The sequence below is a fragment of the Eubalaena glacialis genome, chromosome X (genome assembly GCF_028564815.1).
Source record: "Eubalaena glacialis isolate mEubGla1 chromosome X, mEubGla1.1.hap2.+ XY, whole genome shotgun sequence".
Classification (NCBI taxonomy): domain Eukaryota; kingdom Metazoa; phylum Chordata; class Mammalia; order Artiodactyla; family Balaenidae; genus Eubalaena; species Eubalaena glacialis.
In genome coordinates, this window is record NC_083736.1 from 64,471,117 (window position 1) to 64,488,622 (window position 17,506).

The following is a 17,506-nucleotide window of genomic DNA, read 5'->3' on the forward strand; positions in this document are numbered from 1 at the left end:
TGGACCCTTGGAAACAGGTCCGGAGAGACTATCAAGCATTCCGTGTTGGGCTCTGAATTTTCTTTGATAAAGGGATAGTTTTTAAGAATAAGGACTCCATGTTGATCGTTTTATAATTATGTTAAATACTGTTTTTTGGAGGATTGCATCACATAGGCATTTACAAAATGAATAATCCAAATATATGTTTGTTGGCTAAAATGGCAGAGACTTTGTATGTTATTGGCCAAGTAAGTGTTCATCATTTGTATTTTTTTCACATGGAATGTGGGAGCTGGAAAGGATCATGTAGTCCAATCCCTCATTGTGCAAACCAGAACAGCGACAGGAGAGCAGGGACATGACTTGCCTAAGGTCATGAAGGGAAAGTTGCTGAGGGTCAGCAATCAGTTTAATCCTGAAGTCCACCAGCTGGGACAAATCGTGCTTGGGAATACCTGAGAAACCTAAGACCTAGTTGGAGCAGAGGAAAGGAACTGGGAAAATAATAGAAGAGAAGGTGAGGGAAAGATTAGAGTGGTCTCCATGGTGGCCCTTGAGGCACCATTGCCAAACCAGTGCAGCCTTTAGCTAGATATCCTTTAGTACGAGAGCTTAAAAAAAATAGCTTTGACTAATTAGAACAATCAGAGTAAGAACAATTTTTCTCCTTTTTTTTAACAGCTTAATTGAGATATGATTCATACACCACATACAATGCATCCATTTAGGTGTACAATTCAGTGGCTTTTAGTGTATTCACAGAATTGTGCATTCATCATCACAGTCGATTTTAGAACATTTTCATTACCCCTCTCTTTTGAATACATAGAGATGGTGCAAGCATTGGAAGGGTGATAGGTGTAGGACAGTGGCTTCCTGATGTATCTCATCTGGGCACTTAGGGGCTGGATGGCAGCTCTGACTTTGCTCTAATTGTGAGATTCTTTCATATATCTGGTTGCTTAATAGGTTGAACCATAATGAAGATAGGAACCTTGTCTATCTATTTAAACTTTGTATTGTGCCTAAGCATGGGTGCTTTACAAATATTTGTATGATGAAGGTTTGGAAAATATTAAAATAGATATAGAAGTGCCAAATGATAAGGTACTACAGTGAGAGATGCTGTTTAATAGTTTCACTCCTGATTGCTCCAAACAGTTGTGGACACAGCAATCCTACCTATTTAGCTAAAAATAGCATGATGTTCTTGGGCATGTATAATCCTGCTTAAAATTCAAATTGAAAATTTAAACAACTGGCTCTTGGCAGAGGCTCTCTTCCAATCTATTCTAAAATGAAAAATATTTTTCTGTGACTTGTGGAATTGCTCCACCAAGGGAAGGATGGTTTTCATGTTATAACATTTTGATTTAGAAACTATCTCCTACATTTTCCTCCCTAGTTGCTTTGTGTCAGCCTCTGTTTATAAACTCAGCTAGTATTTTTCTGGAAAGCCCTTTTGTTTTTAGCATAGATTCTGAACCCCAAATCAGGAGGTGAGCCAGAAATTGGTCACTAAGGTAGCTAAACTGGGAACTGATCCTTTGTGACTAGTCTTTTCAACTGGAATATAAATCCAGACAGGCTGGGGGTACAGGGAATGAGAAAGAACTAGGGTTTTCCATACTTACTTTAAAGTGCTGAAGAAGCACACTTTTCACCATGGAAACACCTTCAGGTAAGGCCTGGAAGAGTGTAAGGATCAGTGTTGGTAATAACTTGAAAGCATAAAAGGGATATTTTCCCCATAACATTTAAGTTTACCACCCCATCTCCCCTGTTTGAGAATGAGGGATGTAAACATAGCTGCCACCCCATCAGCATGATCTCTTTTGAGAGCACAGAGGTGAAAGTTTATCAAGGCAAAGAATCAAAGTTCTGGAACTCCTGTTGCCATCCTGAAAGAAGGCTAATGTAGGGAGGGAAGAAAATGAATTCCTGTTAACAGCATTTCTACACTGAACAATTTGAAGGCAGCTACTATTGTATTTTTCTTTGTGCCCCAGCACCTAGTCCAGAGCCTGGCACGTGTTTTGTTGAATTATTGAGTATGTCTCTGTTCTAGATGGCTTTTGTAAGCATTAATCTTCAGGATATCCCTGTGGGATAGGTGGTATTATCCCTATTTTACAGATGAGGAAAGTGAGGATCAGAGAGGTTGAGTGACTTGCTCAAGGTCCCACAGCCAGTAAGGGGCAGAATCACAATTTGAAGTCAGATTTCCTGAGAACTTCGTGTCCAGGGCTTTTGCCAAGAGACCACAACGACCTCTCTCCACAGCAGAGAAGCTGTGAGCCCCCTCTCTCTACCCAGAAGATACTGCTCTGAGACTCTTCAGGTGCCAGAAGCTGTTAACAAATGGACTAAAGCCAACTCCCAAATGTCATCTTTTTTTTTTTTAATAAATTTATTTATTTTTGGCTGCATCGGGTCTTCGTTGCTGTGTGCAGGCTTTCTCTAGTTGCGGCGAGCGGGGGCTACTTTTCGTTGCGGTGCACGGGCTTCTCATTGCAGTGGCTTCTCTTGTTGAGGAGCAGAGGCTTAGTTGCTCCGTGGCATGTGGGATCTTCCTGGACCAGGGATTGAACCCGTGTCCCCTGAATTGGCAGGCGGATTCTTAACCACTGCGCCAGCAGGTAAGGCCCCAAATGTCAGCTTTTTAAGTCTTGATGACCACAAACTCCTGTACCAAAGGAGGAGGTAACCTGGGGGTAGAGGGACTGCTGGAAGCCTGAAGGAGACCCCCCCTCTCCTGCAAAAGGAACGTGGACTTGGGAAGACTACCATAGAATGATATTGTGGGGGGAACCTCAGGAGGAGCCAAAAGATGGGAATTGGTTGGCTTGACTTAACAGCAAATGTGTGCAGGCCTAAGAATACTAATGCAGTAAATAGGAATTTCCCATTTCTTCAAGTGAAATAGAGTTGTATTTGTCATTCATTTTTTTATGAACTTACAATTCACTCATTTAAGGGTGTAATTCAATGGTGTAAAATTCACAGAGTTGTGCAACCATCACAGCAGTCAATTTTAGAACATTTCACCACCTCAAAAAGAAACTGAATCCTTTAGCTGTCCCCCCAGCCCCCTCCCCACCCCACTGCCCCACCAACCTCCCCATCCCCCTCAGTGCTACTAATCTACTTCCTGCTTCTATGGATTTGCCTGTTCTGGACATTTTGTGTAAATGGATTCATATATGGTCTTTTATGACTGGCTACTCTCACTTGACATAGTGTTTTCAAGGTTCATCTGTGTTGTAGCATGTATCAGTACTTTATTTCTTTTCAGGACTGAATACTATTCTATTATATGAATATATCACAATTTGTTTATCCATTTATGAGTTGATGGGCATTTGGGTTATTTCCACTCTTTTGGCTATTATGAATACTATCTTTGAACATCTGTATGCAGTTTTCTGCATGGGCATGTGTTTTTATTTCTCTTGGTTATATATACCTACTGGATCATATGGCAACTCTATATTTAACCTTTTGAGGAATGGCCAGGCTGTTTTCCATAGTGGCTGCACCATTTCACATTCCCACCAGCAGTGTGAGGGTTACAGTTTCTCCACATCCTCGCCAACCCTTGTTAATGTCAGTTTTTTTGATTCTAGCCATTCTGGTGGGTGTGAAGTGATATCTCATTGTGGTTTTCTTTTCTTTCTTTTTTTTTTTTAATTTTTATTTATTTATTTATTTATTTTTGGCTGCATCGGCTCAGTAGTTGTGGCACACTGGCTTAGTTGCTCCGCGGCATGTGGAGTCTTCCCGGACCAGGGCTCAAACCCGTGTCCCCTGCATTGGCAGGCGGATTCTTAACCACTGCACCACCAGGGAAGTCCTCATTGTGCTTTTCATTGCATTTACCCAATGGCTAATGATGTTGAGCATCTTTTCATGTGCTTATTGTTTTGCTTTGCTTAGTCCCCTGATTCTCACGTTGTTTATAAATTGACTTGAGACCAGAGCAAGCGAACTGTTATTACTCAGGTGATTAGAGGGAACCAGGAGGATAAGGGACTACCTTTCCACTCTTATCACTGTGTGCTGGAGGGCGTGGGTACGGATAATTTTATCTAGGAATGCTGACCTGATAAAAATGATAGGGCCCACCTTTAAAAAAAAAAAAACAGAAAACCCTCCAGCTTATTCACATACCATACAATTCACCCATTTAAAGTGTACAACTCAGTGGTTTTTAGAATGTTCAGAGTGGTGCAACAGTCAATTTTAGAACATTTTCCTCACCCCAAAAAGAAGTCCTGTCCCATTAGCAGTCACTGCCCATTTCCCCCAAACTCCTCCCCTCGCCTCCCCTCGCCTCCCCTCACCCAAGGCAACCACTGATCTACTTTCTGTTTCTGTAAAGTGTCATTTTCTGGCTGGTTCATATAAATGGAATCATACAACATGTAGTCTTTTGTGTCTGTCTTCTTTCTTTCAGCATAGTGCTTTCAAGGTTCATCATGTTGTAGCATGTAACACTTCATTCCTTTTTAAGGCTGAATGATATTCCATCCTATGGTTATACCACAAATTGTTTATCCATTCTTCTGTTGATGGACTTTTGGGTTGTTTCCCCTTTCAACTATTGTGAATACTGCTGCTATGAACCTCATGGGAGGTTTTTGTGCGGTCATATGTTTTCAATTCTTTTGGGTATATATGCCTAGGAGTGGAATTGCTGGGTCATAAGGTAACAACATTGAACATTTTTGAGGAACTGCCAGACTTTCCCAAAGTGGCTGCGCCCTTTTAGGCCCACCCTGTTTTGCAAACTTAGAATCTGAGAGAAAAATGTTAGCTTTCTTTTCAGTTTTGCCTCCTGGGGCTGAACTTTATATACAGGTGTGTGTGTGTGTGTTTGTGTGTGTACTCGTGTGCACTGTGCTTTTTTGTCTTCCATGTAGCCTAAGGACATGGTAGCTAGAGTTGGCAAAGAATTCTGAACCTAGCTAGACAGGTGCTTTCTTGTCCTTGTTACATGGTTTGAGACAAAATCCTAGGAGCTTTGGTGTCTGTAAAACATCGGTTCTTCTGATGGGGTAGAGTGATTAGAATGATATAGAGAATGAATTAGTTCTTATTTATTTATAGCTTTTTAGGATTTCTTTTTAATTTAATGTGTTGCTTGTTGAAACCTTGACCCTGATATTTACACTGTTGCTTTGTTTGTTTGACACTTTAGACTTATATTCCACAATAGGGTAATTGTTTTATTGGGTTTTTTAAAATTTATTTTATTATATTTTATTTTTGGGTGTGTTGGGTTTTCGTTGCTGCACGTGGGCTTTCTCTAGTTGCAGCGGGCCGGGGGGGGGCTACTCTTCGTTGTGGTGCACGGGCTTCTCATTGCAGTGGCTTCCCTTGTTACGGAGCACGGGCTTCAGTAGTTGTGGTGCACAGGCTTAGTTGCTCCGCGGCATGTGGGGTCTTCCCGGACCAGGGCTCGAACCCGTGTCCCCTGCATTGGCAGGCGGATTCTTAACCACTGTGCCACCAGGGAAGTCCCCATGGGCCCCAGTTTTCTGATCTGTAAAATGAGGGGACTGTGCAAAATGATCTCACGTGTTTCTTCTAACTCAAATTCTGTGTTAGATAAGTGTGAGTTGTGAATTCAATTCACAAGTTCCTGTTTGTACCTAGACTGTTATTGAATCACAGCCTTGAGTTAATAACAGTCTTGCTTTAATAAAGGTCTTGTCTTCCCCTCTTCTTTCCTGTGATAAGGCTTTCATCCTCTTGAAATAGATCTTTGTTTACTTTTCACTGAATTTAGATATCTTAAAAAAACAAAGACCCTAGAGATTTGGGGATTTTTCAACTTGATGAAATTAACACATTTTGTATAAATATGTGCATTGGGGATATGGATACACAGGTGTCCTTCAGATTTTCAAAAAGGAGAAAGAGAATTTTGTAAATCTTGGGTTAAATTCCAAACTAGATTATTAAGAGTTGTTTTGTAAACACTCAGAAAAAAGAAGTGATGAGCACTGGAACCAGTATTGGTTCACCAAAGTCAAACAAATCATGTCAGACTGCCAAATTGCCTTGATGGACAGGGTTACTGGACTGGTAGACCAAGGAAATAGGGTAAATGTGGTATATCTAGATTTTAGCAATGCATTGGCAGGGCTTCTTTGGTCTACTCTTGGATAAGATGGCAAGGTGATAATAGTGATAATACACTTAAGTGGATTTGTCTGCAACTGGTTGGGTGATCCGTCCCAGAGGAAAATGATGGAGTCAAGAGCAGTGAGGAGGGGAATTTCTAGTGCATGTGTGTCCTGGCTTCATCCTTGGGCCTGTCTTTTTCAGTCTGCCTCCCCATCCCCCTCAAATTATATTTTATATTATAATATATATAATTTTAAAATATATAATTTTTAAAATTATATTTTTCCTGGATATATAAATATTACATTCAGATTTGTAGAAAATTGGAACATAACAAAATACAAAGTAAAAAAAGTTCAAATCAGCTGTAAAACTACCTCCAGAAATAACCTTGTGTTTGTGTATATTTCCCTCCAAACTTTTATATATCATATAGTATGTATGTATCTCTTTCAAGACTCGGATCATTGTATTTAAGCAGTCTTATATCCATTCTTTTAACTTAGCGTATGTCATGCATATTTTATTAAAATGGTTTTTAATAATTAAACAATATTCCATCATGTGTGTGCCATAATTCATGTAATCATTCCCTTATTGGAGGACTTTTAGGTTATTTGCAATTTTTTGATCTTATAAATAACACTTTGATGGATATCCTTGTATGAGGCTTTTTGTGAATCTGTGATTGTGTCTTCAGAATGAATTCTTTGGAGTGGAATTATTGGGCCAAAGGATATGAACATGTTTAAGACTTTTGATATATTTGATATATTTTGGTATATTTCTCCACTTCCACCAACCTTGCTAACATGGAGTATTATTTTTTAAAAATCTCTGCAAATTGGATAGGTAAAAATGTTACTTAATTTATATCTTAATTTGTATTTCTTTTTCATAATAGAATTGAACATTTGTGTGTGTGTTTGTGTGTTCATCATTTTCTTTTTTTGTTTGTGGATTGCCTGTTCATACCCTTTCCCCATTTCCCTGTTGACGTATGTTCATTAGTTCTTACTGATACGTAAAAGCTTTAAAGTAGTTAGAATATTAGTTCTTTGTCATATATATTGCAGCGGTTTTTCCCATTTTGCTTTATTATTTTATTTTATTTTGATGTACAGATGTTTTGTTTTTATGTAGTCAAATCTATCAGTGTTTTCTTTTGTGTATTTCACCTCTGCCCCTAGGTTTGGAAGGGCCTTTCCTACCCTGATAGAAAATAAATGTCCGCCTTTGTTTTATTGTAGTTATCTAATGTTTTTCTTTTTGCATTTAAAACTTTAACCTGCCTGGACTTTATTTATGATGTAAGATAGGACACTACCTTATTTTTGCTCCAAATATTTAAGGAATACCTTGGTACCATTTATTAGATAATCCATCATTTTCCTGCTGTTTTGAAGTGCCACCATTATTACGCACACACACACACAACCACACACACATGCTCATAATTTGGATTTGGGGTTTCTTAATTCTGTTCTGTAATATTTTACTCTGGGATTATCAGAGTAAAATATGAAAAATGACCACAGATGTTTTGATAAATAACCAGAAGGGTCTTTCTCCTCAGTTTCTGGGTTCCTTCCACAGAAACTTGACCCAAAAGAGATTCAGTTGATACCCCAATAACTATTGTGAGAGAATTTGTGATCCTATTGGAGTGACTACTGTGAAGAACATTTGAATCTAGATTCTCAATTGACATAGTAAAACATAGAAATCAGGGAATTCCCTGGTGGTCCAGTGGTTACGATTCTGCGCTTCCACTGCAGGGGGCCCCGGTTCGATCCCTGGTGGGGGGAAAGCCGCCGGCTGTGGCCAAAAAAAACAAAAAACAAAACAAAACATAGAAATCAGTTACATTATCTCAAGTTAGCAAACTTAGTCATAAAATGTTGTGTGTTTCGGTCACTGTGTTGCAGCATTTCTGTTAAGTGGAAAAGATTGTTGTGAACCAGAGTACCTGCTACCTTCAGGGCAAGGTATTCATTCTCATGTTTTTCTAGATGAGGTGTTTTGTCTTGGGGTGGTTCTTACATAGACTTTGACTTATGGGTTAAAGGAGCTAAAAGCTTTGTTAATCTTGCATTTGAATATGCTATATGAAATTCTTTTGATTTAGAGAAAAGGCCCTATTTGAAGCTTTTACCCTGATCTGTTGGGTGATCCAGAACAGGGTGAGGAGAGCCAATGGCCAGGTCCTATGAAAAACTTTTTCTTAGCTTGATGTGAGATCAAAGCATTTTTCATTCTACTCATTTCAGACCAGGTGGCTGAATGTCATGGCACCTTTATATAGTATAGCACTTTTGCTCAGTGGCCCTTCCTGCATCCTCACTAAGCTCTTTAGGGGACGGAAACATCCAGTCAGTAGGGATAATCTGGATTTTTTTTATGGCTTGTCTTGTTTTCTGTTTTATTCCCAGTATCAGGACCCTGGTAATGTGTGTGTATGGGTGAGGAAGCACATTGTGACAGTGCAGGGACCAGAATACAATGACACTGAAGTTTCTGTTCTGGGTTAGTCATAGTTCCGAGCCCATTGTTCTAAAAGTAGAGCTGAAATTATTTTTCTTAAAGCAGCATTTGCCCATATGGAGGTCTGTTTGCAACTTTTCTGCCCTCTCATATAGCCTTAAATTCTTTTTCTTGCAATTTATACTCCTTAAATTGGTATTTTTTTGACCCAAAGAGTTTAGGATTATTTGCAGATGTGAAGATTTCCTTCTTGTAGATCATATTAAAATTTTTTATTAGACTAGTCCTAGGTTTGATTTCTTATGCACCTCATTGATTTGGTTCTAAAATCATAATTATGTCAAAATTAGAAGGGACCTGAGAAATTGTCTAGTTTTAGAGGTGTCAGATTCTTTTTTTTGAATATAAAACTATTTATTGACCACTGTTCACCAGTATTTACAATAAAGTAAACAATATACAGTTGAATAACATTCTGATTACTACAAAGTTATTGTTTTTCCTGGCTTCTGCTGAACCAGTAACGCAAAATACTGAGAAGATTGAGCCTACATGTAAGGAATGGGTTGGGGTAAAGTTTGAAAAAACATGCAGGTCAAGTTTAGGTTAGTAAAGTTTGTTCACTCATTTATTCCTGCAGATCCTAAATTGCCAACATCTCTAACCATCTGATTAGGTTTCCATTAACAAGTCTGAGACATTCCATGTATCACAGTCTTTCAGTAAATACAGCACAGAGATTTCAACTTCTTATAAAAGAATGGTTTGCCAAAAGGAAGCTTTAAATGTCCATTTAACTAAGTCTTGCTTGGCTAATTAAAACATACCAGAATTTTTCTAGTTTTTTCATTTGGGTTGACAGAGATAAAATTTTCCTTTCAGGGGTTTTACATATAAAACTGCATTTATATGATGGTAGATATGGATGCAGATTCTGGTAGGGTTGCTTTAAAAAATTATCCAATTTAAATTGTTTACATTAATTTGTCTAATTAATTACAAAATTATTTAATTTGAAAGGTTAAGACTTAAATTTTCAATTTAAGTTGAAGTGATTTCTTATATTGCTCAAAATGATAGAATCCCAGAAACATGGGCTCATCCATGGTTGTGAAAGGCTGTTTTTGTTTTGGTAAATGTATTTAAACAATAACCAGAAAACCCCCAAACCATTTACATATGTATTTTATGTATACACATACAAAAAACCCAGAATGGTCCTTAGGCATATATGAGTTAAATGCAAATTCTAAATTCTGATTGAGTAATGACTATGGAGATTTTCCCCAACATTTAGAAAAGCTGTTCTCTAATGCAGAGGAAATAATATACCGTGGTATCAAACGTTCTTTTCTGCTAAAGGAAGCAACTACAGAAAGCTTTTATTTGTTAAAAGTAACCAGTGCTACAGATGCAAAAAAAACAAAAACAAAACCCCCAAAAAACCCCCCTAAAACCCAACAACTCCCCCAATACTACTTCAAAACGAACATATCAAACTTGATTTTCATTAGAATGTAGTTATTTCTTCACACTAATAAATCAAAAAACCAAGACCCAGATTTTTGATTAAAAAAATATATATATATATATAAAAAGCAATGCAAACGATTATTGAGCTTCATCTTCTGGACAAGAATGCCAAGTTAGTCTCTCTTCATAAAAAGCAATTACAATTTGAGGACACTTCATATTTGCCTCTTTTGCCAGCACGAAGTCCGCCTCATCTGAATATTTCCATTTCATGAGAAACATTAATTCTCCACTGCTGTCTGTGGCACCAATTATTCGCTCTGGGTTGAGACCTCTGGGAAAACCTCTTGGTTTATCAGCAGCATCTCTTTTCTTCTTTGATTTGCTATCATCAGATTCACTGTCAGATAAAGATTTTCTTTTTGTTCCATCTTTTTCTTTACCAGCTTTTTGAGAATTAAGAAATGCTTCAATTAACTCTGGACAATCTAAATTTTCTTCGGGTTCCCAAGTATTGTCTGCATCTGTAAATCCCTTCCACTTCAGGAAATACTCCACCTTCCCATTCACTACACATCGGTCCGGTACTTTTTCTACCACAAATTCTTCAGCTTCTGCCTCTTCGACTTTTTACTCTTTCCATTCTGTTTCTTTCCCATTTTTTGCAATGTAGTTTTATTGGAGACCATTTTTTGTTGCAGACTTGAAGAGCTATTATTCACCGCCTCCAAGCTGCTCCGGTCCGGGTCTGCGGCGTCTCTTAGAGGTGTCAGATTCTTTAAATAGTAGGCCCCATAATTAGAAACTAACCCAAGTAATAGGCTTCATATTATTTTATAGAGACAAGTTTGTGATTCCAAGAAATGTTGTGCTGTTTGACGATTCATGTACTTATCACCACACTGACAGGTATCTTCTTGATGGGCTTATTTTACTTTTGGCTCCATCCGTTTCTTTTGAAAACATGAGCTATGTTGTTGGGACAGATGCTTGTAATTCATACAAATCCTGAGGGTTTGCACTCCAAAGGCAACTGTAGAAACCTAAAACACAATTCATACTCATCAAAATCTGTGACTCTCTCATGAGTTCTGTACATTTGCACAACGGGTGATTCCTCTGAGCTCAGGGCAGCTCAGCAATGGCAAATGAGGGCTGTATGAGTTTGAGATTGGAACACCTTCACTTCCATAGGAACAAACGAGCCTTTGGGCAGCTATTGACTTGTTTTGTGTTGATAGCCAACCAAGACACATGCTGTTATTCAGCCCTGTCTTCCCTACTCAGTATTTGTGTGGGGACTCAAGGTCAGGAAGTTGCATTTCTCTTTTGCATTCTACTTGTATTTGCATCTTTCCATTGTTCCTACCTGTCACAATCTGTGTGTCTGAAGTCTGTCATCCAGTTGTTTCCCCAGCTTCATTGTCACTTCCAAATTTGGTAGGCATGGTTTTTATTTTATTTTGGAGCATTTACCTTTTATATCTTCATTCAAACCATAGGTAGTCAGTGCTTCATGCAGAGTAAGTACCCTTTTTTGCTTCCCATTGTTTCCTGTCTCTACAACATTTTCCTACCCATAATCAAATAGAACCACATAAGTCTTCTATGGGTTGAGAAACTGAGCCCCTTTCTGCTTTTCCAAATTACTGACAAATGTCATTTTTTATCCTGAGAAGACAGTTTTTCTGTCATTAGGAATGTAGATGCATTTGAGATCAAAGTCTTATAGGGGAGATGGATTTGGAGGCTTGGTTATGTGTCCATTTCATATTAGTGAATATTGTAGTTTCAGTCCTCTTTGATGCTTTATTAGGCTATTAAGTAGGTCTTGAAACCTCTGATATGTTAGTGTTTTGCAGAAGTGGTTTGTGGTTTTGTTGTTCAGTTTTTACCATTTTGGGGTCAGTGGAAGGAGAAAGTTTTGTATTCTTTTTTCTTACATTAGTTCCTGAGGAGTCAGAATTTGAGAATTACAGTGTCCAGGTTTGTCCTGTTGGATCTTTATAGTGAGTTAGCACATTCAGTAAAGATCGTTGACTCAACAAGGGTGCAGATTGCCATGCTAAACTTTGAGAAGGAAACAAAAACCACATCAAGGAGCTTACAGTTTTGTAAAGAAAATGGCATCACCACAAATTCTGGGCACTAGATTTTAAAAAGGGAGAGGTAGTGGAGGGCCTGGAAACCATGTTAGATGAAGAATGGTTAAGGAAGTAACAATATTTAGCCTGGAGAATAGAGAACTTATTTGGAGGACATGATGGCCATTTTCTATTATGGCTGATATTATCCCACCTTTTCCTGGTCTTTCAGGAAGAAACTCAGAAGCTGCCTTTGATCCTTTCTCACCCTACATCCAGTCAGATGTCAGATTTTCTCTCCTCTAGCTCCAGCATATTTCCTGATTCTTGCCTCTTCTTTCTGTCCTCAGTTGCCCCCACACTATGTCAAGCCTTTGAAGTCATTGTCTATACTAGTAGAACAGGTCTCTGTTATCTTTGTCACTGCTTTCCCTTCTGTATTATGTTCTCAGAATAAGCTTCCCCCAAACCTAGTTCTAATTGTATCACTTTCCTATTTAAACACTTAACAGTGGTTCCCAAAGCCTAGTAAGAAAAGTCCTATCTCAAACTCTTATAATCTGGCCCCCTAACCTTCCATCACTTCCCCTTCCCCTGTTCACACTCTACCTTCTCTTCAGTCTTATTCAGTAGTCTTGGAACCTGCTCCAGGCTTTCCCAGCTCTTTGATTTTCTTTAAACTGTTCCTTCATACAGTTATGCAGAAGAGAATCCATCATGTTTTATACTGTTTTAGACACCAAAGTAGGACCAGCTAGCAAAAGAGATGGCCCTCAATCCAAGAATTTTCTCTTGAATAGTGTTGTCTAATAATTAAGGAATACAGAGCTTCCCAACATTGGATATATTTGAGCAGAGGCTAGGGGGCTAGCTGGTTTGGATGCTGTAAAGCAGGCCCCCCTAGAGGCTGTAGGGCCTAGACAAAAAGAGAAAGCATGGTCCTCTGCTGTCAAGAAACTTAAATCTATATGTGAGGCACCACAATTATTCTCCCCACAATAGCCATAGTGATACACATACACACATGTTCATGTCATTCCTTTACTTAAAATCTTTCAGTGACTTCTTTCTGTTACTCTTAGGATGAAAGCAGAAATCTTTACTGTAGTCCACAAGGTCATGTATAATCTGACCTCTGTCTACCTTACAAGTCTGATCTCCTGCCAGTATTCCCTTACTTCCCTGTGATCCAGATATTTTATACCCTCACATATGCTGTTCCTTCTGTCTGGAATGCTTTCTTTATCTACCCCTTTTCCCCGGGCTAACTCTTCATCCTTAAAGGCTTAGCTTAAATGTCACTTCCTCATGGAAACCTTTGTTAACCTCCCATCCCCCCCTCAGTAGATTTGGTCACCCTGTTCTTCTCGTAGCATTTTTTTCATAGCAGTAGTCACAATCGTAATTAAAATTGTAATTAAATAGTTGTTTTTTTCATTATTGTAATTTCTAGGAACTGTTTGATTACCATTATATCCCCATCAGCTCTCATAATGCCTGGCACACTGTAGACATTTAGTTAATATTTGAATAAATAAATGAATGAATAAAACTTCTGGGTGGTGAAGGACATAAAGGATGTTCAGTGTCAGGCAGGGAGGAAAATTTCAGGACAAGGGAATAATAGGTAGGAATGAACAAATTGTGTTCAAGAGTTCCAGGCAGGTTAGATCAAAAGAGGATCTGTCTAATGAGACATGGGATAGATCGGCTGAGAGTGACAGGATGATGGTTTTAGCAGTCTTTGAAATTTTAGTTGAGATATTAAAGTTCTTTAGTTGCTGTTGAGTTATTATAGATACCTGGACAGAGGGCTACAAGTTGGCGTTTTAGGAAGGCTTTTCAGATAGAATCTTAAGCTGGATTGGAGTTTGGAGATCCTGGGGGCAGACTACCAGCTAGAGCAATACAGCAGTGGTCCAGAGAAGAGAGAACACAGTGTGACCTAAATCCAGGCAAGAGATAAAAATAATCATGAGAAAAGGAAAAGGCAATGACAATGGAAGTTAGAAAGAAGGAGATGGATTGAGGAAGCAGTTAGGAAGAACATCAGCAAAACACTGAGGAAACGCTGGTTGTGTGCAGGAGGAAACACTGGTTGTGCACAGGAGGAAGGGGGCTGTCATTTACCGGGGAGGTTTGGCATGAAATTACTAAGTAGGGGGAGGCAGAGTGGTCAAGTCTAGAGGTAGATGTTTCTAGAGGTAGATAAAGTATCATATAGGTGGTAGGACAAGCCCTTTGAATCAGCAGCTCCACCCACAGGAGGACCTTTTCTGTGATTATGCAGAGAGAACATTTGAGGTTCCTCTTTGTCTATTCCAGAATGCAGTCTTGGCTTTACTTTTTCATAACCAAAAGGCTTATTAGAGTTTTTTCCCCCAAACAAAAAGATCAATCTGTCCTTAAAGGTAAATTCTGCCTCTACTTCTTCAGGAACAGAAGAGCTGCTGGAAGCTTTAGACTAGCAGTTTATCCTCACTTCCAGTCATGAAGGTTTCAGAATATTGGGGTTCAGTTTGGTAGTGCCAATCAAATTTTTTCATGTGCATGTAATTTGACCCTGCATTTTCACTTCTAGGAATCTATGCTATCGAAATGCTCATACAAATATACAGAGCAGCATTGATTGTAATATAAAAAAATTATAAACAATTTAAATGTATGTCTGTTGGGATATGACTGAATAAATTATGGTCTGTCCATAATATGCAGTACTGTGCAGCTATTATAAAGGACGAGGTAGATCACTGTGTACTGACATGAATAGGTTTCCATTATATATCAGAGAATGAAAAAAGCATGTGAATCTATGTGAGTTGTGAGTGTATGTATATAAATGATATATACATGGAAGTAAGTCTGGAAGGATACATACTAAAAATCCTAACTGGTTACTTCTGGGTAGTGGGATGGGGAAATGATACAGGAATGTCCAAAGAAAAAAGTTAAAGATTTTAAAAAATCATGTGCTACTTTTATAATTAAAAAAAGTGTAAACTCATTAGCTTTCTTTGCAGGCACATTGGACAGAGGCTTCTTTTTTTTTTTAAACATCTTTATTGGAGTATAATTGCTTTACAATGGTGTGTTAGTTTCTGCTTTGTAACAAAGTGAATCAGTTATACATATACATATGTCCCCATATCTCTTCCCTCTTGTGTCTCCCTCCCTCCCTCCCACCCTCCCTATCCTACCCCTCTAGGTGGTCACAAAGCACCGAGCTGATCTCCCTGTGCTATGCGGCTGCTTCCCACTAGCTATCTATTTTACGTTTGGTAGTGTATATATTGGACAGAGGCTTCTTTAGCACTTTCCTTTCCCGTGGAATTTGCAGTTGTATTGCCAATTTTTTCTTTTTTTTTTGGAGAGCTTTCCAACCCTCTTGTCCTAACTTCCTTTTGAGACAGGCTGCAGGATACTTACCTTATCTTTTCCCTGAACTAACAAAACAAAATAAAACAAAACTCAATTTTGTAATCAAGACCAGCAGTTTCAAATTTTATTTGGCATCAGAATTACCTTGATGCTTGTTAAAAATACAGATTCCTGGGCCCACTCAGTAGGTTCTGAGTCAGTGTATCAGGGGGTAGGGTCCCAAATCCTGATCTTTCAGAGGCACCCCAGATGGTCAGTGAGAAATCCTGTTTGGGGGAATGATGCCTGATTGTCCCCCACCCCCACCCCCTTTTCTCTCTGTGATTAGTAAAGAGAATGAGGGAGCAATGACTGACTCACCGTGGGTATCTTTGTGGATCACAAATGGTTGGGTTCATATGAATGGGAAAAAAATGAATATAACACAGTTTAGTAGACTTGAGATTTTAGTAATAAGTGCTGTTTCTTTAAAATAACCTGTTTGAAGTAGGCCTTTTGGATTATAGAGGCTGGTCTGGTGGGCTTCTTAGGCAAAGACTTAGGCCTAGGAGATGCCTTCCAGCAACGGCTTTGTTATGAGTGGAGGGGGAAAAGAGGGACCTTGGCAAATTGTAAGGTCTTAGAATTCAGATGCTTTTTAGGTGAAGCTTTTGTCCTTGGAAAATGAGGCCTCTAATATTAAGATGAGGTACTATCTAAAGACTATTCTAAACAGCTTTTTGTTAGAATTATTTTTTCTTTGTTATAAACAAAGTTTGTTAATCAGATGCCCACTGTGGGTTATTAACATCTCAAAAAGGTGTTTAAAAAACATATACTCCAATTGCTCCCAACAATTAACCTTGGGAACAAAAGCAAATGGGAATATTTCTTAACTACTTTTCCAAGCCCTCAGTGAAGCTGGCAGCCATCAGTTAAATAAACCATTAGTTTTATTAGTTTGAGAACAGAAGCATCGACTTGGGCAGAGTTTTTTAATCTGCTCCTCGTTTACCCAACAATCATTTATTCAGAGCCTACTTTGTGCCTACTGGACATTAGATAACTACAAATAAAAGGCAGAGACCGATGAGCAGCTAGAACTCTAAGGGGATCATCTGAATGGGGGAAAAGTGAATAAAACACTATTTAATAGACTTGAAAGCTTAGTAGCGCGTAGAAAACAGAAAGTGGCTTCCATAAAGCAATAGCCTTGTTCTCTTTCTATAGTCTATTTTAAGTGGGCCCTCTGGCCCAGCGTTATCAACCTTGGATTAGGAGCTTTGAGGAAATGGTGGTTTGGTGGTTGTTTTTAAAGGGTTTTTAAAGAAATGTAGTTACTAAGCAACTGCCATGACCGGCTGCTAAGTTGGAGTTCAGTGGGCAAGCCAATTCCAAAGAAGAGAATATATAAACAAGTTGGGAGAGGGGGAAAATGGCTTAAGGATAGATCGGGTGGTGGGTTTTCTTTTTTCTTTTTTTTTTTCTGTGTTCAATGCATATTTCTGCCTTTTACTTATCTTGCTCAAGAAATGGTTGCTTGGTCAGAAATCTCTTTGTCTCACCCAGTCTCCTTTTAGCCGGTGAGTGGGGAGGAGGGCCAGAAAGGAGCCAACTGGAGAGGGCTGGGCTGGAGGGCTGAGCCTTGGGGCGGGACCTGCGCCTGGGCGGCTCTGGAGGTAGATAGCCCTGCTGCTGCGCGCTTGGGCCGTCCAGGGCTGCCATGACAGATCGGTCACCACCTTCTACCTTTAGATTGGGAAGCCTCATTGATATTGATGTGTTGCCTTGTAACCCTCAGAATAGGGACATTGTCCAGCTGCTGTCTCTCTTTTTTTCTTTCCCCAACATTTAATGAGTGAGTCAGTGACTTAACTGCTTCCTGCAGGATTTCAGGGACAGGAGTAAGTAATGAGGACAAATCACCATAACACCAGTGCGTGATGAATGAAAGAGCCCATGAGTTTATTAACCAGTTGGCTTCATTGGTACCA

General features: G+C 39.0%; 1 protein-coding gene and 1 pseudogene across 3 annotated transcripts in view; one reads left to right on the forward strand and one right to left on the reverse strand.

Annotated features, from left to right (window-relative positions):
- DLG3 (discs large MAGUK scaffold protein 3) overlaps positions 1–17,506 on the forward strand; it is a 58,331-nt gene that overhangs the window by 14,146 nt on the left and 26,679 nt on the right. The window lies entirely within an intron of this gene.
- LOC133082320 (chromobox protein homolog 3-like) lies at positions 10,210–10,730 on the reverse strand (annotated as a pseudogene).